The sequence below is a fragment of the Rhinopithecus bieti genome, unplaced genomic scaffold (genome assembly GCF_001698545.2).
Source record: "Rhinopithecus bieti isolate Rb0 unplaced genomic scaffold, ASM169854v2 scaffold_30957, whole genome shotgun sequence".
Taxonomy (NCBI): domain Eukaryota; kingdom Metazoa; phylum Chordata; class Mammalia; order Primates; family Cercopithecidae; genus Rhinopithecus; species Rhinopithecus bieti.
The window spans coordinates 567,184-593,952 of record NW_016813678.1 but is presented as its reverse complement, the minus strand read 5'-3'; the positions used below and the strand labels follow the sequence as shown (position 1 = coordinate 593,952).

The following is a 26,769-nucleotide window of genomic DNA, read 5'->3' as shown; positions in this document are numbered from 1 at the left end:
CCCCCCCCCCCCCCCCCGTCTCTTTGGCAACTCAAACCAGATTTCTGTTTAGAAAACATACACTTTTTGCAATTATGTAGATCAAGTAATACCTCATCAACCACCCATCCACTTTATTACAGGGAACATTGTCATTAGCCACCGCCACAGATTCCTGCAGGTCAAAACACTGATTGCCACCCCATCTCTGTGACTGATTATGGTAATTGCAACCACCTTTTCTCTGAAGGTTAAGAACTACCACATGGCCTTTCCTACCCCAGGATTCCATTATTCTCATTTAAATGAGAGATTTCTTCTCTCATAAACAAGAAATGAAAGATCCTAATACAATGGCAGCATCCCCCACCTTTATTTTCAGTTTGTCAAAGAGCCACTTCAAAACTTTCTGAAGATGCTATTCTCTTTGTGAATTTTCTTATTTGCTTTGATGGAAAGAGTATTAATTTTTTAATGCCTTCACAGAAAAAGGTACAGTGTTCTCTGGATATCTTGATGGACAGACAAGGAAGGTGTATACATTGCATATAATAAATCAGCCTCAAGACTTTAATTCTTTAAGGTCTTGTTTTTTGTTTTTTGGTTTTTTTTTCTTCAAATTAGATCAAGAAAGTTCTGGCAGATTAATATCATGAAATGTTGTTTTTCATTAAATCCAGGCTTCAGTAGCCAACAAAGACAACTACTAGAGGTGCTTACAGTTGCCTTGGCTGGCACACTAATTCAAAATACTGGGTAAGTGCATATGTTATCTATTGATGAATTGGCTCAATTCACCATTATATTTTGTCTTCTTCAGTATAACACTCTTAGAAACCATCCCTACACAGTTTATAAGGTTCATGATGATTCAGTTTTAAAAGATCTTTTAAGTCTTATGATATATATTGTCTCTTTATGAAACAGGGTTATCAATTCTATACCTGAGGGCTGCTGAGATATAACTCTAGTTATGGGTACAGAAGCAATGAGAGATAGTGTGTGTGGGGGGGGTGGCTTTTGAGAAGAACTGGCATCCCTTTGTGAGTCAGAAGTGCAGATTAGGTCATTGAAAGGTCTTTCTACACAGGAAGTTTATTTTTCTAATACCAGGAAAGAAAGGTTCCTTCTTTTTGCAAAATAATCTTGAGGTGATTTGGAAAATCAAAGTTTACACATTCAAATGGGTCTATCCTATCCAAATATCCTTATCCCCAGTCTCACAGTGCAACTTCTTAACCAATGCCCTAAACTTATCATAAGTGCTTTGGTAATGATGTACATTTATAAAATGCAGCAATTCTGCTACTTACACAATTATACACTGGGGCCCAGTCTTCAGGCATGTCTGTCCTGCAGTTACGAGATATAAGGGATTCTTTTAAGATTCGTTATAGGAGCTGTCTAGTTCTCCACTAGTGCTTTGTGTTTGAAATTTAAGTTGCTGTGCACTTTGTTTTTTGTGTGTTTGTTTGTTTGTTTGAGCTCCCTGCATAGTCATAAGTAGGTAGCCAGCCCATATTTTTTATAATTACCATTATTGACATAGAAATAAAATGCAACAGGAATTGGATACCTGATCCTCCATCCTATGCCAGTGCTGGCAATAATCCGAGTAATTGTGATACCACAGCAAGCCTTTACCTATCTCCTATTTTCCTTCAGGAAGATAATGCCTTCATCCAACATTTAACAAACCAGCTTCTGAATACCTTATTAAGGAGCTACTTTACGTGGCTATTCCTGGTAGTAAATACTGTATTAGTCAGAATCCCTACAGGCAACGATTCTTCCCAGATGGTTCAAATGCAGAGAATTTAATGAAGGACTACTTATGGATGTGTGTGGGGGGTGAAGGGATAGTGAGGCATCCATGGACTCACACCAGTAAGAAAACATTACTCCAAGGACAGAAAGGTCAGGGAGGAAATGAAGTTACTCAAGCACAGAGGGAGCTAGGATTATTAAAAATATGGGCCACCTGGTTGAAGCATTAGTTTTGGAGGGATGCGGCTAGTGCTAAATATACCTGCCAACTCATAGAAACAAAAGGGAAGAAATACTCTTACCTCTCTTTTTGGTATTCTCCAATCTCCTGCCAGTGCTTCCAATCGCTGAACTGAACTGGGAACCAATCAACAAGGGAAACCAGGAGATGCAGTCCCTGAAGATCAGCCTCAAGTAAGGCAGGGGAAGAGAATACATAGATCTGTGGAGAAGAGTGGTGATGGTGGGAGCTGCCAATAAAGAACCACCAAAAAGGTAACTATCTCACATGTCATCTCATTTTATCCTTGTACAAATGCTATCAGCATTTCCCTGCATTTTATAAATAAGGAAAGTGAGGGTCAAAGATAAGTTGCTTAGTAAATTGCTTAAGCTCACATAGCTAGTAAATAGCCGTGCCAAAGATGAAGCCAGATCTGTCTAATGTGTATTACAGTCCTTCCTCTGCCACACCATATCGTGACTTAAACATTTAGATCTCAGCATGAAAATGAAAAGAGACTGAAAGTGATAGAGTTGGTATGGGGAGCGAGCACACACAAAACATGCATTTTTGACATTCTTAAAACAATTTTAAATACATGTTCTTAATAGAATTTATAATAATATGAGATTATTTATTTACAAATTTTTTACTTACTTGAACTTAGGGCTCATGAGAACAATGATTTTGTTTTTCTTCTTTACTGCTATATTCCTGATGCTAAGGTCATTGCACAAAATGTAGTAAATTTTCAAAGAATATTTGTTGAATTAAAAACTAAACAAATGAATAAATGAGTGGGTCAGGATATATGCATGTTCCTTTGGAAAACTAGTAGCATAGAATTGTAGCCTGAAACAATAAAATTTTAAATAACTCTTCATACCATTGAGCATTTCCTGAATATTTCTAGGAAAAAAATATATCAAGTTATATAGGCATCTATTTTCTCATTTAAATATGACAATCATAGTTACAGCTATACTAAACACAATCAGTTCTGTCTTTACTGCAAGTTTTGACCTCTATGATAACAAAATAATATATTGACCACAGTAACCTTTTATTTATTTATTTATTTTTTTATTTTGAGAGGCGGAGTCTGCGCTCCTGTCAGGCCCAGGCTTGAGTGGCAGTGGCCCGATCTCAGCCAACCCTGAGCAAGCTCCCGCCCTCCCCGGGTTTGACGCGCAAATTCTCCGGCCTCAGCCCTCCGCGAGTAACTGGGAACTACAGGCGGCTGCCAGCCTCGACTGGCTAGTTTTTTGTATTTTTTAGTAGAGACGCGGGTTTCAGCCATGTTAGGCCCGCAGGATGTCTCGATCTTCTGAGCCTCGTGATCCGCCCGTCTCGGCTCCCAAAGTGCTGGGATACAGGCTTGAGCCACCAAAGCCGGAACCACAGTAACCTTTTAAACCACTTATTAACGAAAGTTATTACAAAAGTTATTTGCTCTTTCTTCTTTAAGATTAAAGTCACTTGCCCCTTCATCTTTTCCTTATAAAAATATTTCCAGATAAATTACCCTTTTGGGTGCCCTCTTCTGTGAATAGTTCAATTGTTCATTAACTTTCTGAAAATGTTAATACTTGGTAACATAAACTTAATATAGTTCTCCATATGTTTACTGACTTGTCAAGAGCAAAGTGGGGTGATTGCCTTCCTTTTTTAGGAAAATATATCTCTATTAATTAACCTATTTGGGAAATATATCTCTATTAATTAACCTATCAGTAAAACAATTTTCCATTGTAGCCATAGTCCGTTGTTAATTCAAATTGAATATACAGGGAAATAAAAACATTAAGTAATTTTCACAAAAACTACTCTTAAACAAGATTCATTGTGTATAGGTCTACCTGATAGTCTTTTTTTTTTTTTGAGACAGAGTCTTGCTCTGTCGCCCAGGCTGGAGTGCAGTGGCCAGATCTCAGCTCACTGCAACCTCCGCCTCCCGGGTTCATGCCATTCTCCTGCCTCAGCCTCCCGAGTAGCTGGGACCACAGGTGCCCGCCACCTCGCCCGGCTAATTTTTTTGTATTTTAGTAGAGACGGGGTTTCACCGTGTTAGCCAGGATGGTCTCGATCTCCTGACCTCGTGATCCGCCCGTCTCGGCCTCCCAAAGTGCTGGGATTACAGGCTTGAGCCACCGCGCCTGGCTACCTGATAGTCTTAAGACCAAATTTTGAATTTAGCCACTGGACAATTTGCAGAAGTGCACCCATTTGTGTTTTGCCCCCCACTTTATCTGTAGCATGTAGCACAGTAACTCATATACAATAATAAAAGGAATAATAATGTTAAACATTTATGAGTGCTTACTTATTTTGCAGGCACAGAATACGTATCAGATTACTGTTTCAGTCACTAGAGTTGGCTCCTGACTAGTTAGTGAGACTTTATCATCACCAGTTTTGGTGACATATCTTAAATTCCAGGTTTAAGATGATAGTAGGAATTAATTGTGATGAACCCATTCGTTTCCTTGTAATGTCTTTTAAGGCTCACTTGGGACTGAATAGAGACCTCAGATTCTAGTCTATTTGATCTGCATAGACTCACAATGAGTATTATCAGAGCTGTTTCATCCCATTTACTTAGCACTCACTTTTTGTTACATTTTCCTTTTCTAATTTCTAATTTTTTTAGGTAACTTTTTGTATAACTTTCCTTATTCCATGCCTAAACCATGGAATAAGAGTTAGAGAGAATAAAGGAAAATCACTGCAATATCCAAGGATGTACTGGGGTTTGGAAAGTATAATTATGTTTGATGAATACAAGAGAAAGACAAATGTTTCTGAGAATGCTGGCCTATCTGTATGAATGGCTATGAAATCCTATGTGTTCATTTGTAATTGGCATTATTACATGAGGTTGATAAAATGTGTGCAAATCATTTTCTAAAATACAACATTTTCTTAAATACAACATTTATTTTTAATGTAACCTATTGTATAACATAACACTCGTGGCAAGTCACATCACATTTAATGTGCAGCCTGAGGTGGAGTCCAGAAACAATGGAATATTTTACCTTCCATTGGTCACTATAGATTCAGTAATTTTTCTCAATTCTCCCTCCTGCCATGCGTCTGGTAGTGCGTGACCATGAGTGGAGATTTCTCTATTCCAAGGATGTTGGGTTTGGCCACATGAAGTTTTTGGCCAATGAATATGGAATTCTGAGCCAAGATCTTAAAAGACATCCTAGGTTTTTGCTTGCCTCCTTGGTCTTCTGTGAACCACTGTGAAGAGAACATGACTTGGATAGCTCCTGGTCTAGGGGTATGTGGAGACATACAAGGCCCATTTGTAGTTAATCTGAAGCCTGGGATGAAGCACAGTCAACTCATAGCCTGCAGCAGAACCATCCCAAACAAACCACAGACCTGTAGAAGACGAAATAAACACTTGTGGTTCCAGTGCACTGAACTTTTGAGTGGTTTGTTATGTAGTATCATAGTAGCTATAGCTGATCAATACAGTTACGTTGAATTGGGGGAAATTTTCAAAAGAAAGGATAAGAGCAAACAAAGTTGAAGATGATGTCAGGAAAGGAGCACAAGAGAGAACTCCTCTTTTTAACAGCTAAGAGAGGAATGAAAGTTATTAAAAAGAATCAAAGTTCCTTTTGCCTTCAATTCCTGGCCTCCTCTCAAGCACTGGATTGAATTAATTGTTATCTCCATATTAAAATTTCAGTTTTTAGGGTGCCCACTAATGTGAGTAGTAAATAAAAATATCTGGTAGCAAAGGAACAGTCTAATTTTCTTAACTAAGAATACACTGGTAGATAAAGGTAAGCACAGATGGGCTGTATATTTTAGCCTGCCTGAGTCAGAATTTCCAGTGAAATTCTGTGTGCCTCTTAATTAATAAAATGTGTACAAATCATTTTCTAAATGATTTTAGAAATGGTCCATTTGTAGAGTACAGTATATCTGCTTTTGATATCACAATCATATGTCATGGAAAAGATAATTGGGACTTGGGGAAGAAAAGAAAAGAACAACATTCTTAGGAAAAAAGTTCTGAAACATGATGTGAGTTGAAGCTTCCTTTGAGTATCTCTTTGCCACCATCATATTAGGAGAAGCTGAATGGAAAAACTGATCCATTGTTTTTAAAACTGGGAAATTAGAAAGTTACTCTTCAATGCTTTTATGAATATATAACTAATGAGAAATAAATTCAGTTACATTCTTTAACTGCTACCCCCTCCCCCCACATGAGTGATGTCTCTAATTCAGCATGACCTACTGTCAGCTCAGGAAATTTCCATCCTGAGATTTTCCTAGCAGAGTCAAAATCAGTCACCGTCACAAACAGATAAAAAATGTTTTAAATGAGAGTGCTTGAAACTGCATTTAAATTCTATCTTGAAAAGTTGCAAAGTGCTTGGTTAATAATTTTCCATAGTATCATTTTTAAACTATTTTGGCATGCTCTATAAACAGTACATACGTTTACTGTTCACATAGTTTAAAAAAGGTCTTATATTTCTTGGAACGGAGTATCTTTGAGAAAACAGAAATTCATCCCAGTCCACTGACATTATCCAGCTCATTATGGGTGACAGACAGGTTTGGGTAGACCTTGGCCTGGCAGTAGATTGGAATGAAAGAGGAATTTGGAACAGGTTGGTCTCTCAGGCAAAATAATGGTATGGGTTCCAGGTGGAAGAAACATTGTTTGGGTTTTGGGAAAGCCTCCATCCCTTTTCCCCAGCTGTTTAACAACACATTCTGCAAAGATGTTATTTCTGTACTATTCTAGGCCTACTGTTAAGAGAGTCCCAAGATTCATCCATGTTCCCTTTATTTTTTCCCCTAAATTTTGTAAGGCTGTTTAGGAAAGCTCAGTGAAGAGGCAGAAACAACACATTTAGGAGACAGAGTCATAAAGAAGTAAGGATTCATAATCTGGTCAGTTATTAATTACATAGTGAGTAGACTAAGAAACAAGTAGCAAACTTGTTTCTACTTGTTAAACAAAGTTGAAAGCTTGTTTCAATTTTCTATCACTGGGATAAAGGAAACAAGACGGAAGAGGAAGGAGTTCATAGACAACCCAAATCACCATTAAAGCAAAAATAGTCCAATGGATTTGATCAAAGCATTTATTTAGGCAATATTAAACATTTGGGAACAAAAGTATGATTCTGTAGGCATCATTAAAAAATGTAAAAATAATATAATTTTAGTTCACAAAGACCTTAAATTTCAAATAAACTTTCATAAATCATGAACAAAAAGATTTTCTGTTAGTCTGACCTGTTTACATTTAATAAATTTATCTTTTGTCAATTATTGGAGTAGGAGCTGTGCAAGGCAAAATTAAAGTCCATGCTCCCTTCCTTTCCTCACTTAATTCCTCCAGTTTCACAGCCAACATAATGGCTTTGTCTGGATTGAGAGCTGACCCTATAATTCATTCTCAGAAGATAGACCTAAGCCAGGATTAGATTAAAGCTGGGACTGACTTCACCTTCTCACCACCTACAGCACCGAGTGCAGGATCCAATATGTAGCAAAGGCTTCATCAATATTTGTTGTACGAAAACATGAACAAGAGACTGTTAGCCAGGAGAGGAGTGTTGATGTTTAACGGGCTCAGTTCTCAACACCTCTCTATTCTGTTTGGCTTATGAACTAACTGAGAAGTAGGACAACAAAGTAAGTCAGATAGAAAACAATATAATTCCCAATGAAGCTAATAAAATAGAATATAGTTTAAATGTATGGGCAAGTGAGCTTCCAAATACTGATCCTCAGAACTAGATAAACTTACCTACCCAGTTACAAAAAGTACCGGACTGCCAAATGCCTTCTCCCCAAAATAAATGGGGATAGAAATAGACTAGTTTATATGTATCTGGTTTCTTTTAGATTTACCCATCAGATTGAATGCTATGTCTTTTTGAAGAGAAATAAATGAAGGAGTAGAGAGAGGCTAAGAACATCACACTGGTGGGATTCCTCCACATAGAAGGCAACATTAAGAATGCTGGAGAGCCATCCCCTCACCTCCCAATAGGGAGGACTGTTACAGTCAATAGTTGAGAGTAGGGAGTACTTTGTTACACAAAGTAGTGTCCTCTGGTTACTTTTAGTTTCAGGCATTAAATCTCTCTCTTGCTCTTTTTTTTTTTTTTTTTTTTTTTTTTTTTTTTTTTTTTTTTGGTCGACTTTTGGGTAATTAGGAAAAATCTTAAAAGTTCCCAAATGTGTTGTCTCACTGTTTGTCTTCACCATTAGCATTAATCAGCCCCCAGATAATGAAATTGACTCCAACTTCCAAAATTATCCCTTAAGCATGGAGACAAATTCTGTGTCCACCATTATGGAGGTGTTACCAAATGAGGCCACTAATAAAATTACACATGAATCATGTGAAAAATTCAATGCTAATTTTGAGTATATTAAAACTGTTTGGGGATTTGTGAAATATGGTATACTATAGGAAGCTTTTTTGGTTAATTCTGTATATAATAGTATTTTAATACCACAAAACACGCCCAGGAAAAGGTTCAAAACAGTCCAATAGGGCCAAATGCGGTAGCTCACGCCTATAATCCCAGCACCTTGGGAGGCCAAAACAGGAGGATTGGTTGAGCCCAGGAGTTCAAGACCAAGACTGGGTGACATAGTGAGACCTTGTCTGTCCAACAAGTAATAATAATAATAATAATAATAATAAGAAGAAGAAGAAGAAGAAGAAGAAGAAGAAGAAGAAGAAGAAAATAGCTGGGTTTGGTGGTGTGTGCCTGTAGTCCCAGCTACTCAGGAGTCAAGAGGAAAAGGTCCTTGAGCCCAGGATTCAAGGCTACAGAGATAGCACAACTGCCCTCTAACCTGGATGACAGAGTGAGCGTCTGTCTCGAAAACAAAAACAAAAATGTAAATATGGATTTGTATTTGAGTCCCAAGAAAACAGAACCCCATAAAGATCCAACTTTAACTGATTTTAAGGTAAAAAGTCTTAGAAACTACCAAGCAGCACATGGTTCCCCTCAGAATATAACTGAGTCTTGTCAGCCAGAAATTCACCTTTGAACTGTCGAATGGTTTAAAAGTCACCGAGAACATGATCAATATTATTAAATTATACTCAAGAAAAGTTTTATCATATTGCATTTTTTATAGTCAAATTTTTTCTGTTTCCATTTATTTTAAAGCAGCTTAAAGTGTATTTCAAATACTGACAAACGATTCAAAGTTGTCAAACAAATGAGATTATGTAGATATTATGTAGATATACTGAAAGGATTACAAAGTTGTACCTGTCTGGGAAGTCTGGGAAACTTAGAAACTGAATAGGAAAGGTTTAAAAGAGGAAAGCAAAAAAAAAAAAAAAAAAAAAAAGGAAATAACCCAGGCCTAAATTAAGTTTGCCATGGAATTGTTTTCTTCTTGAATTAAAGCCGAGTCAGTGGACACTTTTAATAAAATTCACATATTTGATAAAATGTATGACTAATTCTGTCTCTATTTTAGCTATATTTCTTATGGTAAAACATTAAAAAAATCATGTAGGTACTTTTTTTGAGTTCATCTACTATGAATTAGTTCTGATTTCATATGGGTTAATTACAAACAGATATTTCTTAATAGTTTAGACCACCTCTTTCTTGAACTCTTTTTCTATGATATTTTCATAAAGAGGGCATAATAGCCTCTTAAGATTTTATATGTCCTTATAAATTTGTAGTATTATATTATCAAATAGCATATAATTTTGTGCAATCTTCCTTTACAAAATAATTTTAAAGAAAGGTTTCATGGAGAATCACATAAATATAAAAATACAGAAAATGATACAGAAATAAAGCTTCTACATTGCTGTGCTTCCTTATCTTTTCAATTTCTTTCAACTCTTGTTTTTCCAACAATCTGCTTATGACTCTTTGTCCAACCTCCCAGTGTGCATTGCCTCAGAAAGCTTCTACTCCAATCCAATGCTTTGCACACACTACATTTTGGATTACATGTTCTCCTCTCACTTGTGGTTCAATCCTAATTTTGTATTTCCTAGAACTTTTTTTTCTTTTTGAAGAAGCCATGTAAGTGACTAAAATACAACAGTTTTAAACAAAACTCATTTCTTCTCCCTCAGACTGCCTTTCCATTCTAATGTTGGGCAGCAGCTGGGGCACTACGTCTATCTGCCTCTCAAGCCAGGAACTTTGCAGTCATACTTTTTCCTCCACCTTTCCTCACTTACATCCGTTCTTCTCATTACACCCTAGTTTGTCATCAAACCACCAAGGTTTTTTGTAGTGAAGTTTTTTCCCCTATGATATAGTACTCTATTACACCATATTTTCTACAGTGGGATGCACAAAAAGACAGTTTATGGTACAAATATTAATTCCAATCATATAGAGATAATTCTGGGTTACTGTAGTAATTGAACTACAGAAATTTTGGTCTCATTACTCTTTAGGTTGATAAAGTTTGAAGGTAGACATAACCACCTGGTGCCAAAATAACAATCCCAACTATGGATTATTAGCAGCCTAATAAAAATAGAACACTACATATTTCTTTAAGATTTAGGGATATAAAATTATCAATTAATATACCTAAAATATTTGAACCCCTTCCACAGCAAACACTTACTTCTGTATTCCTTAAAAGAACTCTCAAGGTGCTATCACTTCTTCTGGCTTCTGGGACTGCTTATGTAGTTTGGGGGCAGCACAGCTTCTGATACTCTGAGTAACAAGTTATTGGCACCTAAGATTCTTTAACCCTGGTGGTACTGTGACACAAATATGGTGATATTGGCTGTTCACACTCCTTCCTATAACTTCTCGTTCCTTTTCCTGCTTGCTAGTTGATTTAAGAGCCAGCCATCTTATGAGACAGCTTTAAATTCAACCTTGACTAGAAGCAGAGGGATGGATAAAATATAGATTTCAAGACCCTTTCATTCCTAGAAATTTTGCTTATTTATTTCTTAAAAAATTATTTGGTAAGTAAGTGCAGTGATTCTGTGTTGATGGGTGCAAGAAAAATGTCATCGTATTAACTTTTGTCATTACGCAAAGAGAAGATAGCTCTATATTATTTGTATATATATATATCAATTTAGTTTATATATTTGCAGTTTTCCTTTCCTTTGAATACCATTTCTTTGTTAAATAATATAAAAACTTCACCAAAATTGCAGCAGGTTAATAAACAGAATTGTAATTTAGTTCATTGAAAGATACATGGATGAGTTTAATCAAAATTCATACCTATCTTACTAACTGAACTCGTTAATCAGCTAACAGTGTAGTAATTAGTAGTAATTAGCTATCAGCCTCTTTTTTATGGTCATTTTACTAATTAAAATGTTAGCTTTGATTTGAAGCATAGGAAATATAAATTGAAAATTACTTATTCTAACTACAGATTACAGTGAATTACAGTCACCAATACATTATTGGTTTGTTTGTTAAAATTTCTGTGAGATGACATGTCCGAGTCTTGTGGGTCTTGTGGATATTTCCGTCTTAAAGGTGAATGGATATTTTGCAAGACTTAAAGTAAAATTACATATCAAGTAAGTGTTAGATCAAATGGAAGAATTGACCATACATTTATATGTTACTGCCATACCATTTAAGAAAATAAAAGGAATGTTTTATTCAAACCTGTAAATTACTCCTGTCATCTCACTGAATATCTTAAAAGCGTCAAAACAAAACTTCATTTCATTGCAAAGAAGGCCTAAGACATTAAGTTGTATTTGTCTTAAGTAATAAACTTTTCTGTCTCCAACACAATAATGAACAAAGTGGTGAAAAGATGCAATTGAGGGATTGTTGTCCCTCTGTTACTCTGATCAGTGTAATCAACATGTTTATAAACATGTACAGGAAACTGGAAAGAGAATAGAAGGAAAAAACAAGAAAACGTGTTTGTACTGTTCATTCAGGCCCCTATAGCTGTGTGATCCAGGGATTACTATCAGTAGGATTTCCAAGGGCCCTTTTTTCCTTATTTATCTGAAAGACTGTTGTCATACAAATAACACTCATGAAGGGAACCCCTAGAGATTGTTTCATTAATCTTTAATGCTTAAGGCAAACCTACATACAAATGCTCATATGAGACAAAGGAATTCTTTTTATGGAGAATTCCACAGCCTCCACGAACACCCCATTCCACTGTTTAACAACGATCATGAAGTTCTGCTTTATTCTATAAAGTTATTCTTTGTCTCGACTTTGTGCTCTGACGAGATTGAGAACATCTGGTCCTCATTCCTAATATAATGACATTTCCTGCTCCAGAGTTCCTCTTTAAATCACCCTCAACCTTCTCTTCTTTAGGCTAAATTCCAGGTCTGCTCACTCTTCTCCAGAGTCATATATGCCAAGCTTTTCGGTATGATTGCCATCCTAATTCGTAAAAAGCCACTGTCCTTTAGCCCAGAACCGGTCCCTTAGCTGAGAGGACCAGAACTTCCCACCTGATTCCTGCTGAGCATTATTACATGACCACCTTCCACATCTCTGTATGCTCATCACCTTCATTTACGTTCTCAAACATGCTCGAGGAAAAGAAACTATTTTATTTCAGGAAGAGACATTTCTTTCCATCAACATGCTTTCCTTCTCTGTCCCAAGGGAAGATTGCTGATCACACTGAGCTTTGGGAGTCAAGTGGCAGACAGCTGTGGCTTCGGCTTCCGGCGGTCACACAACTCCAGAGGGACTGGAAGGTCAAGGGAAGCATGTAGAACCGCAGGCTGTTCACGTGGCTTGGAGGAGGAGATGACCAACCCTTAATAAAACACCGTCTGCCGGACATGCCATTGGGACTGGCATGCTAATTGAAAACAGCAGGCGTGGCTCTGCAGCTCTTTGACTTTAGCACACGGCTTAGCATAACTTTTCCTTCCACAGGAAAGGCAGTCCTCGGCCAGTAAAGCTGTGTTTCCTAAAAAAAAGAAAAAAATCAGAACAAACCACTGCTCTAGTAGAAGATAAAGAAACCTTCCTCTTTATTTTCTTTTTTAGGAAGTTCCATCTTATTTAATTAATTTATGTTATTTTATTTTTTCAACTGGGCCAAAGCTTGACACTGCTGCCCACAAATATTTTTATCAAATTAGGATGGAAACTATCTATTAATCAAATTCATTTATTCAAGATTATGAGTGCCCTGTTATTTTTACCACAATTTATTTTTCTTTTTTTCTACATCAAAGTAACATGGGCAAATAGTTCAGTAGGTTTGTATTATTTTTATGGAATAGCAATAAAGTGCCTACCTCTCCCAACCCCAGTTTTCTTTCCTGCAAGCAACTACTTTATTCTCTTTTAGCTATTTCCTTTATTACTTACCTCTGTTCCTTTAAATAATATGCTTAGTGTTAGTTTTGTTTTTTAATTTTAAGCAATACATATTGACTTTCTACTATGGAAAATTAACATTTAACTTCTGTCACTCTACCTCTTTCTCATTCATTTTTTGTTTCCCTAGCCTCTCAATATAATTATATCATAATTTTGGTTAAATAGGTGATAAGTATTCACATTATTAAAAATAGCATATATATGTATAATGCTATTTACTAATGAGCTATATAGGATAAATGATTATTCTTCACCATTTGCATAGCATTTTATTTTCCCTAGAATTATAAATTTTTCTCATTTTTTTCTATCATTTAGTTTTCTATATATTTATTATGAATTCATTTTTAAACTCTCACAAGTTACCTGTATCTCCTTTTTAAATGTTTAAATATCAAGTGTTTTAACAGTTCTTTCTTGTGGCTATATTTCTTCTTAAGCCTTTCTTGCATGCTAACTTCTTTGTCTTTAAATTGATATATCATACATGTACCTAGTCTTCTAGAGTTTTTTGATCTGCTGTAATCTGGACTAGTTTCTCTCAAGGCCTGGTCCATAGCTGTCATCATGTTCTTTCCCTTGACCATTATACTGAGAATTCCATTTGCTTCCCTCTTGAGTGGATCCACTGTTTTCTAGATTCTCTCCCTTTATATGGATTTATTCTCTTATTTTGGTGAAAGACATCTTCTCAATCATTTCTTGAGAAGGTATATGTGAGTGATGTATTATTTTAGATGTTTCAAGTTTGAAAATATCTTCATATTGTCACATTTAATAAATCAATAATTTGGTTGAGTTTAGAATTCTAGATTGGTATTATCGTCACTCAGAATTTTGACAACTTTCCTCCATTGACGTCTAGTTTCTGGTGTTGCTGCTGAGAAGTCGAAAGCCATTCTGATTCTGGATCCTTCTTAAGTAATTTATTTTGTTTTCTTTCTGGATGCATACAGAATCTTCTTTTTATCCATGATGTTCTGAATTCCACAATGGTGTGCTTTGGTGGAGTTCAACATCAGGACTGTGCTGAGCACTTATTGGGCCCTTTCAATTTTGTGATATTATCTTAGATTATTATTATGTGACTTTTTCCTCTCATTTCTCTGTTCTGTCTTTGCTGATATTTTGTTTTCAAATGTTGAAATTCCTGCATCACTATTCTAATTATCAATTATCTCTTTTAAAATTTCTGTTTATTTTACCTTTCTACTTCCTGGAGTCTTCCACCCCCATCCTTATTTTTCATTCCTTATACTGGAGTTTAAATTGTAACAGTAATATATTTTAGTTTCAGAAAAATTATTTTGTTTTTTGGATTCTTTTAAGGTAGAAACCATCTATTCATCCATGTTCTATTTGATACGACCCTATTCTTGTTTCATAAATGCTGCATTTTCTCATATTGCTAATGGGAGTAATAATTCTCTTATTTTAAACTCTCAAGTCTCTCTATAGACTCTGGATCTTCAATTTGTTTTTATTCTGTCTCCTTTGTAATATTTATGAGTTTTGCGCTAGCAGATTTATTCAAATGTTGACAATCATCAACTGCGCTTAAATAGTAAAGATTATGACACAAATCAATTGATTAGAAACTTAATTCTCCCGTGTGCTTCACTCTTCATGTGTTCTGGCTGAGGTATTTCACTGAGGGAAGCCTGGATATCATTAACGGGACTTTTCTCTTGAGCTGATCAAATTCCCTGGATAATAACTCTACAATCTTATGTTTGGGAGGCAGTAATCTGTTGCTAGTATTCTGGAAATCAAGCAGCAGAAGAAAACTGGGACTTCAACACTGAATATTAAAACTTTCCTTGAATTCTCCCCTTCCCTGTAAAAATTCCTAAATCTCATCATTTCTTAGTATCCCACAGAGCTGTCTACTTTATCTTCTGCAGAGGAAAAACATCCTGTATTAAGGTAAAATGGGAGAAGGGCAGTTACATAGGGTGAGGGAGAGGCTCTAGAAGGTAAAACTGTTTCTTAAATTTTCAAACAAGTCTCTTTGCAGCCTTACCTTCAATGCACTTTCACAGATACCTAATGCCATTTTACCAAGTTGTTTGGGTACTATGGTGTAACTGGTTTCTTCTTAGTTTTCTCAGCTATCGTCTTAAGATTCTGTTTTCTGTCTTATAATGTCAGTTATCACTTATTCAGTTTTTGAGCTTTCTACATTTTATTAATCTTATATCATTTCTAGTCCCCTTTGACTTAGGTTTCATTTAGTAAGCTCTATTTTATTATTTTAGAGAAATTTTGAATGAGTGAAGGAAAATCTGTATGCTCAATATGCCATCTTCAACTGGGAGTCACTTGGTTACCATTCATTCTTTCACTTATTCTTTTAAAAAGTCTAAACCAGTGATATAAATGAGCAGATCACACAGGCCTACTCATACACGAGACATTAATCCATAGACACTGTTACTATCTATTGCATTACATCTACTTGATTCGCAGATGTATTTTGTCTCTAGTTTTGCAGATATTTTGGCTTGTAATCTGTAATCTCTCACTGTAGACAGAAGTGGCTTTGGATTCCAGCCTTACAATTTACTAGACACTTGACTTTTGACAATTAACCTCATCTCCCTGCATTTCAATCTCTTCATCTCTAAATGGGGATAAAATAATTTTCATGTATGACTATTGCAAGAATAGCTATGTTGTATGCAAAGTTCGTGGGATGCAGCCATTATAATTACTTCATGATTTTCAAACATTGTTTTCTAAACTTTTCCTTTCTCAAAAATACCCAAAATGATTAGATAGCTCTGTTTACACTGTTTTGAGCTACAGCTATGACTTTTGATCAAAATCAAATCAATATAAAATGGATATTGATTGTAAGTGATGTATTCTGACCTCAAAAATTTGAGGTAGAAATATATACATTATGGCAGTTGTTTTAGAGTTATTCATCAGAACTTTATTTCTTAGTAATTCACTTCTTTAAAAGCTATGTATTTTTTCAAGGTTTTTACCATAGCTGAACTACATATTTTCTTCTGTAAAATGAGGATAATGATATCTTCTTCACATGGTTTTGTTGAATGAAATGGGATAATCTGTATAAAGTGCCTAGTACTGTGCTTGGCCTCAAGGATGTGCCCATTAAATAGTATCAGAGAAGAAACCCTGAATAACAGCAATCACATGCTAATATAAGGAAATTTTTTATTCAAATATAGACAGTTATTAAATAACCATCTGTCACATTCAATTCCAGGATAATCTAAGAAGTCTCTCTCGCTGTCACTGGTAAAATTTACTCCTTGAAAAAATACCTCTTTCTAACACAAATGTTTTTGTCTAGAGATATTTAGAAGGATTCAATAATACTTTCAAAATGTAAGATTATTCTTTAATGCAGCAGTGCTACTTCTAGCATTTTAACCTCCTATATAGATATACATGTGTGTATGTGTATATATACTCATATATGTATATTCATATATGCTTATATATAATTAGAAAGTCTGAGAAAACACATCAAATAATTAAACATACATCAAATAGTTATCTCTGGGAACAGGTGAGTAAAGAGTAAAGGGCAACGTTCGCGTTTTATTTTGTCTCTTCATTGCTTGAAGTTTTATAGAGAGATATTCTCTTTGTATTTTTTCATAATCAGCAAAACATGTAGTTAAATAATAAGGTTTAAAGTTCTTTGTGGAGTCAACTAGAATCTACACAGGCATACTGAATTATATTTAGTACAGAGGGTCCCTGACTTGCCCAATAGCTTCGAGCTAGTAGGTATACTAGTATATACTACTATATATATACATATATATATAGTACTATATAGCTAGGATGAGTATATATATATAGTTATATATATTTCTTTTTTGTTTTTTTTTGTGTTTTTGTTTTTTTTTTACTTTTAGCGGTCTTTAGGGTGGTTTTATCAGGACATGACCCCATCACAAGTTGAGGAGCATCTGTAATGCAAAGCCCTCTGAAGATTTTGCAGTATTTGAGCATCATTGTAATTTCTCCTTGCTCATTTATTAAGTATCTCATCACTGTAGTTCTCTCACTTTCTTCTGTAATTTCTCTGAACACTTTACTATTGGGGAAAGGACAATGTTGTTTAAATACTATACAGTATTATTAGTCACATTGTACTATGTTCTGTTGAAGGAATTGAATATCACGTGATTCCATTTTTAATTTTTTAGAATAAGACAACAGATGTAGGAGTAATATCTGTATTTTATTGAACTTTATGATAATATGGCAATTAAGCTATTTTAAAAAGGGCTTGGCTCTGCCACTACAGATAGCTAAAAGTTCAGGATAATATGTAATAAAATTTAAAAAATATATAAACTGGTTTCAAGTGAAAGGAAAATTCTAAGTTGGTAAATACAAAAAAAGAGAACTCAAAGCCAGGTCAGGCTGTGGGGGCAGCTAAGACTGTGTAAACCACAGAGGCTATGGACACAGATATCGAATTTAAGGTCTGGGAGATAGGCTATTAATCCCCAGTTGGGAGGAGGAAAAGGTCGTAAATCTGCAAGCTTTGAAGTCTGAGTGGAAAGAAGTCTTCACATTCTTTCTTAAAATTCTACAGTCCCTTACCGTAACAATCAGAATTAAGTCCACATTAGCATGGCTTACAAAACCCTTAATCTGAGAATTTTCTGTGAAATTTCCAGCCTCAGCTCTTTCCATCTGGTGCCTGAAACATATATACTGTCTTAATCAACTGTGTACACAGCCACAAATAGGCTATACACTCTTTCTTTTCCATATGAAAACTTTTTATTATTATTATTATCATACTTTAAGTTCTGGGATACATGTGCAGAATGTGCAGGTTTGTTACACAGGTGTACGTGTGCCTTTGTGGTTTGTTGCACCCATCAACCCATCATGTACATTAGGCATTTCTCCCTAATGCTAACCCTCCCCTAGACCCCCACCCTCCGACAGGCCCCGGCGTGTGATATTCCCCTCCCTGTGTCTATTTGTTCTCACTGTTCAACTCCTACTTTTGAGGGAGAGCATGCACTGTTTGGTTTTCCATTCCTGGGTTAGTTTACTGAGAATGATGGTTTTCAGCTTCATCCATGTCCCTGCAAAGGACATGAACTCATCCTTTTTAATGGCTGCATAGTATTCCGTGGTGTATATGTGCCACATTTTCTTTATCTAGTCTATCATTGATGGACATTTGGTTGGTTCCAAGTCTTTGCTATAGTGAACAGTGCCACAATAAACATATGTGTGCATGTGTCTTTATAGTAGAATGATTTATAATCCTTTGAGTATATACCCAGTAATGGGATTGCTGGGTATATTCCTATATCCTTGAGGAATCACCACACTGTCTTCCACAATGGTTGAACTAATTCACGCTCCCACCAACAGTGTAAAAGCATTCCTATTTCTCCACATCCTCTCCAGCATCTGTTTCCTGACTTTTGAATGATCACCATTCTAACTGGCATGAGATGGTATCTCATTGTGGTTTTGATTTGCATTTCTCTAATAACCAGTGATGATGAACGAACTTTTTTTCATGTTTGTTGGCCACATAAATATCTTTTTTTGAGAGGTGTCTGTTCATATCCTTCGCCCACTTTTTGATGGAGTGGTTTGTTTTTTTCTTGTAAATTTGTTTAAGTTCCTTGTAGATTCTGGATGTTAGACCTTTGTCAGATGGATAGATTGCAAAAATTTTCTCTCATGCTGTAGGATGCCTGTTCACTATAATGATAGTTTCTTTTGCTGTGCAGAAGTTCTTTAGTTTAATTATATCCCATTTATCAACTTTGGCCTTTGTTGCCATTGCGTTCTGTGTTTAGTCATGAAGTCTTTGCCCATGCCCATGTCCTGAATGGTATTATCTAGGTTTTCTTCTAGGGTTTTTATGGTTTTAGGTCTTATGTTTAAGTCTTTAATCCACGTTGAGTTATTTTTTTCTATAAGGTGTAAGGAAAGGGTCTGGTTTTGGTTTTCTGCATATGGCTAGCCAGTTTTCCCACCACCATTTATGAAATAGGGAATCGTTTCCCCATTGCTTGCTTTTCTCAGGTTTTCCAAAGATCAGTTGGTTGTAGATGTGTGGTGTTATTTCTGAGGCCTCTATTCTGTTCCACTGGTCTATATATCTGTTTTGGTACCAGTACCATGCTATTTTGGTTACTGTAGCCTTGTAGTATAGTTTGAAGTCAGGTAGCGTGATGCCTCCAGCTTTGTTCTTTTTGCTTTCGGATTGTCTTGGCTATACAGGCTCTTTTTTGGTTCCATGTGAAATTTAAAGCAGTTCTTCCTAATTCTGTGAAGAAAGTCAATGGTAGCTTAATGGGGATAGCACTGAATCTATAAATTACTTTGGGCAGTATGGCCATTTTCATAATATTGATTTTGCCCATCCATAAGCATGGAATGTTTTTCTATTTGTGGCCTCTCTTATTTCCTTGAGAAGTGCTTTGTAGTTCTCCTTGAAGAGGTCCTTCATATCCCTTGTAAATTGTATTTCTAGGTATTTTATTCTCTTTATAGCAATTGTGAATGAGAGTTCACTCATGATTTGGCTCTCTGTCTATTATTGGTATGTGGGAATGCTTGTGATTTTTGCACCTTGATTTTGTATGCTGAGACTGTGCTGAAGTTGCTTATCAGCTTAAGGAGATTTTGGGCTGAGACGATGGGTGTTTCTAAATAGACAATTATGTCATCTGCAAACAGAGACAATTTGACTTCCTCTCTTCCTATTTGAATACTCTTTATTTCTTTCTCTTCCAATACTATGTTGAATAGGAGTGGAAAGAGAGGGCATCCTTGTCTTGTGCCAGTTTTCAAAGGCAATCCTTCCAGCTTTTGCCCATTCAGTATGATATTGGCTTTGGGTTTGTCATAGACAGCTCTTATTATTTTGAGATATGTTCCATCAATAGCTAGTTTACTGAGAGTTTTTTGTTTTTTGTTTTTTGTTTTTTTGAGACAGAGTCTCGCTCTGTCACCCAGGCTGGAGTACAGTGGCCGGATCTCAGCTCACTGCAAGTTCCGCCTCCCAGGTTTACGCCATTCTCCTGCCTCAGCCTCCAGAGTAGCTGGGACTACAGGCGCCCACCACCTCGCCTGGCTAGTTTTTTGTATTTTTAGTAGAGACGGGGTTTCACTGTGTTAGCCAGGATGTTCTCGATCTCCTGACCTCGTGATCCGCCCGTCTCGGCCTCCCAAAGTGCTGGGATTACAGGCTTGAGCCACCGCGCCCGGCAAGAATTTTTAGCATGAAGGGATATTGAATTTTATTGAAGGCCTTTTCTGCATCTATTGAGATAATCATGTGGTGTTTGTCATTGGTTCTGTTTATGCAATGGTTTATGTTAATTGATTTGCCTATGTTAAACCAGCCTTGCATCCCAGGGATGAAGCAGACTCGATTGTGGTGGATAAGCTTTTCGATGTGCTGCTGGATTCTATTTACCTGTATTTTATTGAGGATTTTTGCATCGATGTTCATCAGGGATATCGGCCTGAAATTTTCTTTTTGTGTGTGTGTCTCTGCCAGGTTTTGATATCAGGATAATGCTGGCCTCATAAAATGAGTTAGGTGGTGCTTATTTTTCTATTGTTTGGAATAGTTTCAGAAGGAATGGTTGTTGTGGGAAGTCAGGGACCCTGAATGGAGGGACTGGCTGGAGCTGTGGCAGAGGAACATAAATTGTGAAAACCTCATGGACATTTATCAGTTCCCCAAATTAATACTTTTGTAATTTCTTATGCCTGTCTTTACTGCAATCTCTGAACATAAATTGTGAAGATTTCATGGACATTTATCAGTTCCCAAATAATACTCTTGTAATTTCTTATGCCTGTCTTTACTTTAATCTCTTAATCCTGTTATCTTCGTGAGCTAAGAATGTACATCACCTCAGGACCACTGTTGTACAAATTGATTGTTACACATGTGTGTTTGATCAATATGAAATCAGTGCACCTTGAAAAAAACAGAATAACAACAATTTTCAGGAAACAAGGGAAGACAACCATAAGGTCTGACTAACTGCAGGGTCGGGCAGAATAGAGTCATATTTTCTTCTTGCAGAGAACCTATAAATGGACGTGCAAGTAGGAGAGATATTGCTGAATTCTTTTCCTAGCAAGGAATATTGATGATTAAGACCCTGGGAAAGGAATGCATTCCTGGGGGGAGGTCTACAAACAGCTGCTCTGGGAGTGTCTGTCTTATGCGGTTGAGATAAGGACTGAAATACACCCTGGTCTCCTGCAGTACCCTCAGGCTTACTAGGATTGGGAAACCCCAGCCCCGGTAAATCTGAGGCAAGACCGGTTCTCTGCTCTCAAACCCTGTTTTATGTTAAGATGTTTATCAAGACAATATGTGCACCACTGAACACAGACCCTTATCAGGAGTTTCTGATTTTGTCCTTGCCCTGTTTCCTCAGAAGCATGTGATCTTTTCTCTGCTTTTTGCCCCTTAAGGCATGTGAACTACTCCCTGTTCATACACCCCCCTCTCCTTTTGAAGTCCTTAATAAAAACCTGCTGGTTTTGTGACTCAGGGGGCATCATGGACCTACTGATATGTGATGTCACTCCTAGTGGCCCAGCTGTAAAATTCCTCTCTTTGTATTCTTTATCTTTATTTCTCACACTGGCTGACACTTAGGGAAAATAGAAAGAACCTACTTTGAAATATTGGGGGTGGGTTCCTCTGATAAATGGTACTAGCTGCTCTTTGTATGTTTGATATAACTCAGCTGTGAATCTGTCTGGTCCTGGGCTTTTTTTTTGGTGAATACCACATTTTCTTAATTCATCCATTGATGGACACTTAGGTTGCTTTCACCTCTTAGCTATAATAATAATGCTGCAACGAACATGACAGTGCAAATATCTTTTTGAGATCTTGTTTTCAATTCTTTTAGATAAATATTAAGAAGTTGGATTGCTAGATCCCATAGTCATTCTATTTTTAATTTTTTTAGGAAACTCCACACTGTTTCCCACAGCAGCTGCACCATTTAAATTCCCACTGTCGATGACAAGGGTTCCAATTTTCTCACCTATACTTGTTACTTGTTATTTTTCAGGTTTTGTTTTGTTTGTTTGTTTGTTTCTAACATAATTGCTATGCTAACAAATGTGAGGTGATGTCTCATTGTAATTTTGATTTGTACTTCCCTGATGATTAAGAGAGTATCCTCTGTTCACTATCTTTACATATACTTGTTAGCCATTTGTATGTCTTCCTTGGAGAAATGTCTATTTAAGTCTTTTGATCATTAAAAAAAATTGGTTTATTTGTTGTTGTTAACATTATTGAGTCATAGGAGTTCTTGATAGTTTTAGATACTAACCCCTTTACAGATATCTGGTTATGCCAAGATTTTCTCCCATTTCATTGGTTGCTATTCCAATCTATTGATTGTTTCCTTTGCTCTGCAGAAGCTTTTTAGTTTGATGTAGTCTCATTTGTCTATTTTTGCTTCTGATGTTTGTACTTTTGGTGTCATATATAGGATTTCATTGCCAAGACTTTTCTCTTATGTTCTTTTCTAGGAAATTTATAGTTTTCAGGTATTATGTTTAAGTCTTTCATCCATTTTAAGTTGAATTTTGTGTATGGTGTAAAACAAGGGTCCAATTTCATTCTTTTGAATGTGACCATATACTTTTTTTTTTTTTTTTTTTTTTTTTTTTTTTTTTTTTTTTTTTTTTTTTTTTTTGCACCATTTGTTGAAGAGACTACCCTTTCCCCATTTCGTGATTTTGGCACACTTGTCAAAGATCATTTGTATATGTTTGGGTTAATTTCTAAGCTTACTATTCAATTCTATTGGTCTATATGTCTGTCTTTATGTCAATACCATATTATTTTAATTACTATAGCTTTGTAGTGTGTTTTGAAGAAAGGAAGTATGAGGCCTCCAGCTTCAATATTTCTTCTTAAAATTGTTTTGGCTATTCTGCATCCCAAGTGGTTCCACATGAATTTTAGGATTTTTTAAAAAAATTTCTACAGTGAATACTTTTAGGATTTTGATAGGGATTGCATTAAATCTGTATCTTGCTTTGGGTAGTTTGAGAATTTTAACAATATTAAGTCTTCCAATCCATGAACACAGATGTCTTTCCACTTATTTGTGTCTTCTTTAATTTCTTTATTGAAAGTTTTATTATTTTCAACATACAAGGCTTTCACTTTCTTGGTTAAATTTATTCCTAAGTATTTTATTTTTGGGATTATTGAAAGTGGGATTGTTGAAAGTGGTATTATTTTGTTGTTAATTTCCTTTTCAGATTTTTTTGTTATTGCATAGAAGTGGTGAGAGTGGGCATCCTTGCCTTGCTCCTGATCTTAGATAAGATGGTAGTTTTTCACTACTGAGTATAATGTTAGCTGTGGATTTTTCACATATGACCTTTATATGTTGAGGTAAAATCCTTCTAGTCTTTGTTTGTTGAGTGATTTTGTTCTGAAAAGGTGTTCAGTTTTGTCAGATGCTTTTTCTACATCGATTGAGATGACTGTGTAATTTTTATCCTTGTTCTGTTACTGTGGTATATCACATTGATTAATTTTCATATTCTGAGCCATCCTAGTGTTCTAGGGATAATACCCAATTGGTCATGGTGTATGATCTTTTTAATGTGCTGTTGAGTTTGGTCTACAAGAATTTTGTTGAAGATTTTTGCATCTGTATTCATCAGGAATATTGACCTACAGTTCAATTTCTTGTAGTGTTTGGCTCTGTTATTAGGGTAATGCTGGTCTCATAAATGAGTTTGGAAGTGTTCCATCTCTTTAATTTTCTGGAAGAGATTGAGAATAATTGGTATTAATTTTTCTTTAAATGTTTGGTAGAATTCTTCAATGAAGCCATCTAGTCCTGGGTTTTTCTTTGTCAAAAGGTTTTTTATTATGGTGTGAGCCCCTCACTAGTTATAGATCTGTTTAGATTTTCTGTTTCTTCATGACTCAGTTTTCATAAGTTGTACATTTTTGAGAGTTTATCCATTTCTTCTAGGTTATCCAAATTGTTGGCATATAATTGTTTTAGTATTATAAAGGGGTTAATATCTAAAACTGTTAAGAACTCCTACAACTCAATAATGTTAATGATACTTATCATATTTTTTATTTCTGTGGCATCAGTTATAATGTCTCCTCTTTCAGTTTTTTATTTTATTTGTTTGAGTCTCCTCCCTTTTATTCTTAGTCCAGCTAATGGTTTGTCAATTTTGTTGATCTTTTTTATTTATTTATTTTTATTTCTATTCTTTATTTCATTTATCTCTGCTCTAATCTTTATCATTTGTTTCCTTCTGCTAACTTTTGGCTTAGTTTTATTTTTTCTATCTTCTTGAGATGTAAAATTAGGTTGTTTACTTAAGATCGACCTTCCTATTAAATCTAGACATAGACCACTACAAATTTCTCTCTTAATACTACTTTTGCTGCTACCTTAAGTTGTAGTGTTTTGTATTTTAACTTTTCTTTGTCTCAAGATATTTTTTAAGCTCCCTTTTAATTTCTTCTTTGACCTATTCATTTTCATAAGTATGTTTTTTATTTTCCATATATTTCTGAATTTTCCAAAATTTCCCATTATTGATTTCCAGTTTGATTCCATTGTGGTTGGAAAAGTCTTCTAACATCCATTAAGAACTTATTTGTTACTTAACACATGTTCTATCCCAGAGAAAATCATGTGTGTGCTTGAACAGAATGTGTATTCTGTTCTTGTTGAGAGTATGTTCTGTCATGTTTTTCAGGTCTATTTGGTATATAGTGTTGTTCAAGTCCTGTTTCCTTGTTGATTTTTTGTCTAGGTGTTCTATTTATTATTGAAAGTGAGTGTCAAAATCTTCTGATATTATTGTGTCACTGTCTGTTTCTTCATTCTGTTCTGTTAAAAGTTTACGTACTTAGATGCTTTATATACTTAGATGTTCTGATGTCGGGTGCATATATTTATAGTTGTTTTATTTTCCTGATTAGTTGACCTTTTTAAATTATTTTGTAATGTTTTTCTTTGCTTCTTGTGATAGTTTTTAACTTAAAGTCTACTTTGTCTGATAGAAGTGTAAATACCCCTGGCTTTCTTTTATTATTATTTGCCTGGACTATGTTTCTCCATCCTTTCACTTTCAGCCTATAAGCTTAAGTCTAAAGTGTGTCTCTTGAAGATAGCATATAGTTGGATCCTGTTTTGTATCAATTTAGACATTCTTTCTAGTTTTTGTTTAACTTTTATTGTAGGTTCAGGGGAACATGTGCAGGTTCATTATGTAGGTAAATTGCATGTCATGGGAGTTTGGAGTACAGATTATTTCAACAGCAAGATAATAGGCATTGTATCTGATAGATAGTTTTTAAATCCTCAGTCACCTGCCCCCTTCCACCTTCAGGTAGATTCTGGTATCTATTGTTCCCTTCCTTGTATCCATATGTACTCAATGTTTAGTTCTCAGTTATATGTGAATACATGCATATTTGGTTTTCTGTTCTTGTGTTAGTTTGCTTGGGATAATGGTCTCTGGCATTACCTGTGTTGCCACAAAGGATATGCTCTTGTCTTTTTTTTTTTTTTTTTTGCTCTTGTCTTTTTTTTATGGCTGTGAGTATTCCAGGGTATATATGTACCACATTTTCTTTATCCAGTCTACCATTGATGCGCATTTAGGTTGATTCCATGTCTTTTCTATTATGAATAGTGCTGCAATAAATATACACATGTATTCATCTTTATGATAGAATAATTTATATTCCTTTGTGTATATACCCAATAATGGCATCACTGGGTTGAATGGGAATTTTGCTTTGAGTTCTTTGAGAAATTGCAAAACTGCTTTCCATAATGGCTGAATTAATTTATATTTCCACCAGCAGTTTATGAGTGTTCCATTTTATCTGCAAACTTGCCAGCATCTATTATTTTTGGACTTCTTGATAACAGCCATTCTAACTGGTATGAAATGGTATCTCATTATAGACACTCTGTTTTTCTTGATTTGGGAGTTTAATCTTTACATTAAAAATAATTATTGATAGGGGAGGTATTACCATTAATATCTTGCAAATTGTCTTCTCTGTCATAATTTTTTTGCACTTCTTTTCCTCTCTGTCTTCTTTTGTGTTTCATTGATTTTTTTTTTTTTTTGGTAATGACATGCTTTGATTTCCTTCTCATATTTTTTTGTATATCTTCTGTAGATGTTTTCTTTGTGCTTACCATAGAGCTTACATAAAACATCTAATATACATAACAGTATATTTTGAACTAATGATGACTTAACTTCAGCTGCATAGAAAAAACTCTACTCTTTTGTTGTCCCACACAGAATTTATGTTGATGCCACAAATTGCATCTTTTTATTTTGTGTATTCATAATACACAAAATAACACATTTTATAGTTATTTTAGTAATATATAAATAATATATTTA

At 35.4% G+C, this 26,769-nt stretch overlaps 1 long non-coding RNA gene across 1 annotated transcript in view; it reads left to right on the top strand.

Annotated features, from left to right (window-relative positions):
• LOC108513190 (uncharacterized) overlaps positions 1 to 26,769 on the top strand; it is a 215,139-nt gene that overhangs the window by 160,262 nt on the left and 28,108 nt on the right. Inside the window, exon 2 of the long non-coding RNA XR_001880808.1 lies at positions 2,082 to 2,241. This is a non-coding gene — a long non-coding RNA (uncharacterized LOC108513190). The remainder of the gene's footprint in view (positions 1 to 2,081; positions 2,242 to 26,769) is intronic.